The sequence below is a fragment of the Microtus ochrogaster genome, chromosome 1 (genome assembly GCF_000317375.1).
Source record: "Microtus ochrogaster isolate Prairie Vole_2 chromosome 1, MicOch1.0, whole genome shotgun sequence".
Taxonomy (NCBI): domain Eukaryota; kingdom Metazoa; phylum Chordata; class Mammalia; order Rodentia; family Cricetidae; genus Microtus; species Microtus ochrogaster.
The window spans coordinates 48,563,624-48,566,712 of record NC_022009.1 but is presented as its reverse complement, the minus strand read 5'-3'; positions in this window follow the sequence as shown (position 1 = coordinate 48,566,712).

The window sequence follows — 3,089 nt, the reverse complement described above, 5'->3', positions numbered from 1 at the left end:
CATCAGCAGGGCATCAGCAGGGCTGGGCATCAACAGAGCTGGACATCAACAGGGCTGGGCATCAACAGGGCTGGGCATCAACAAGGCTGAACAGTGCCAGGAAAGTGGCCCCGTGTGCCCTGAGTGCAGCCAGTTGTAGGCAGACACACTAGTGCTGGGATGACTGGCAAGCCTGGAGACCACGGATTCCCTCTTCCCTTCACACTGCCAGCCTGCCCATTCTTGCCCCGCTGACTTTCACAGCTAGGTGGCCTTTGGCCGTGTCAACATGGACCATGTGAGACTTTGCTTCTCACTGTAACAGCCACACAACAGGAATTTCGCGTGCCTCAGTCCACCTCAGTAGCCAGCCCCAGTTCCACTCAGCCCTTAGGGGCACGAAGCTGGGGAAGTGGGTTGGCAAATCAGTCAGGCCCTGCCCTCAGAGTATTCCATCCTGGTTTGATGATACCACTTTCTCTTCTCCCCACTCCTCCTCTTCTAACCCTCACCTTCTCCAGAAATAACAAAATTCTCCAGTGGTTTTCCACACTATTTAAGTCCTCCAGGAGTCCTGTGTTAGCCTGAAGACCCTTACTTCTGTCCTCCCTAGCTCCTGCAGCTCTGGCAGAGCCTGGCCCGGGCAGCATAGATGCAGCTCCATCCCACCCTTCACCCCCCACCTTCCCTGGCCTGCCACAGCCAAGCAGCTCCTTGGTTTGATGTCCCTCGCTGTTGACCTTCCTCCTGTGGACACATGGTCCAGAATGTGCAGCCAGGCTGGGCCACCGTACTCTGCCCAGGTGAGGCATAGGCCTGGACTCCCAGAAGGTACTCTCTCACACAAGCACATGTGTGTCACATGTTGAGGTCAGCTCTGTTTTGTTCGTGTCCTAAGGATGTGACCACTGCAACCCAGGATGTCTCAGAGCCAGACTACTTTAACTTTGTTAAGTAAAACCCCCTACTCCTCCCACCCACCCCTGCCAATCACAGCCTGTTTAAGAAGGGTAACGTGAGGCAGCAAGTACCTGAGCTCTGAATATTGCCGGCGAGAAATCTGGGGTCGGCTATGCTCTCCCTCCTCTGCCTGTGCTCAGCCTGCCAGTGTCTCACCGGCACTCACCGGCATCCAGGGTCTGGGAATCTGCAGAAACCATCCAAGTGCCCTTCACCAAGGGGCCTGCCGGCCTCTGTGTACTAGTGCCATTGTGTTGGACTGGAATTCAGGAGCTGGAAGAAGAGCTAGGCTCTGACTCACTTTTTACAGGATAAGGTGCTGTGACTCCCCTCTCCCTGCAGAGGCTGTGCATCGGTGGGCATAACTAGCTCAGGTCAGTAGACCTTGTGCTACCGACAGTTGAAAGTCCAGGCCTTCTGAGTCCTGCACAAACTTGGCGTCACTCTCTGGACCAGTCATTCCTGATCCCTCTACACCAGGCCGAGCAGGAAGGAGCACTGGTTATATATTGAGCAGAATCCAGCTGACATATTGGCTACCCGACATGTCATCCATGTCAGTAGTGACACTGACCAGGGAGGACATGCCCAGACACACGCAATGGCTGATCAGCCTCATGATGTCTTTTACTAGGAAGCAGGCAGGCACGAGTCCAGAATGGCTCCAGCAGTTAGATGGGCTGATGTCTGGAGGGTGGGGAGCTGATGCTGGAACATGGTGAGTTCTCTCAGACTGGAGTCTGTATGGCTTTAACTTCCTGCTGAAGGCTCAACACTTGGGATCTCTTGAATTAGCTTACTCAGGTTCCCGGCCTAAAGGGGAAGAGAGGGACCAGACATGGTCAGTAAACATCAGAAATGGAGTCAGATTCTGTTCTTCTCGGGAGTGGTCCTCATCGATTAAACACGCATGTCGTACCACCTGGCTAGCCTGCATCACGCTGCAGTCACCAGAGCTATCATCTTCAAGTGTCTGGAATAAAGAGCTGCAATCAGCAGCCAGGGTGGTATGTCTGCCCCGCGTGCAGTGTAATACACTGCCTTATCTTTACGTAGAAGATAAGCACGTATGACTGAGCACAGGATTATGGCTTGGCCAGGTACTGCTGCTACTGATCTGGGCCAGGCTTGGCTGACCTTTGCCACCTTATGTAGGACGACCCATCTCAATTCTGGGAGTTGGTTGGCCTTCAGCTGTCTCAACCATCCTCCAGCCAATTGGCTTGGGTTTGCTCTTGTGGGCTGAGCAAGGCAGGGAGAGGGAAGTTTCAGGGCTGCTAGGTCCTCCATCATTCCCTCTCTTTCTCTCTTTTTCTTCTTTCCTTGATTACTTTTTCAGTTTTGTTGATGTATATTTTACATACTACAAAATTAATTTGTTTTAGGCATTCTCCACATGCCAGGGGCCATGCCTGCTCATGGCACTTATTTCTGTGTCCATCTTCAGAATCACTAAATATTCTTCCTGTCTCTGGAGTTGCCTTCTGGAAATCCTGTAGAACTTTCACTCAGCATAGTGATATGTGGTACCAAGACCAGAACCTTGGATGCCGCTGTGTGGTGGATCAGACCTCGTCCATCCCCAGGAGAAACAAAGAGGTATTTCTAGCATGGGTCATCATTGATATCAGTTATGGATGTTCATGAACAAGATTATGTCAGCGTAGAAGTTCATTTCTCCTTTCCCAACATCTAGGCGCACCATCATGGGGCAACGGGAAAATCTGTGCGTAGCATTCGGAGGCTACAGACGGTCTCAGAGCAGCTTCTGTGCCTTCGCATCCCCACGAGCAACACAAACATCTCCGCGCCACCTCTCCAGTCCTCACTATCTGTCTTTCCACAGCCATTCCTCCTGTATGCAATGTGTGTCCCACTGTGGGTTAGATCCGCATTCCTCTACGAAGGTTGCCCCTGGAAAAGTATCTGCATGTGTACTTTGAAGAAATATCGGTTGGCCATTTTTATTTCATTATTTTGAGTTTCATTAAATAGTCCTGACAGGTCTGGAACTCATTCTGTAGACCAGGCTGGCCTTGAACTCACAGAGATCCACTTGGCTCTGTCTCCAAGAGCTGGGATTAAAGGTGTGCACCACCACATCCAGTTTAGCCATTTAGAAACCCAAGATTTATTTATTCTTTATCTAA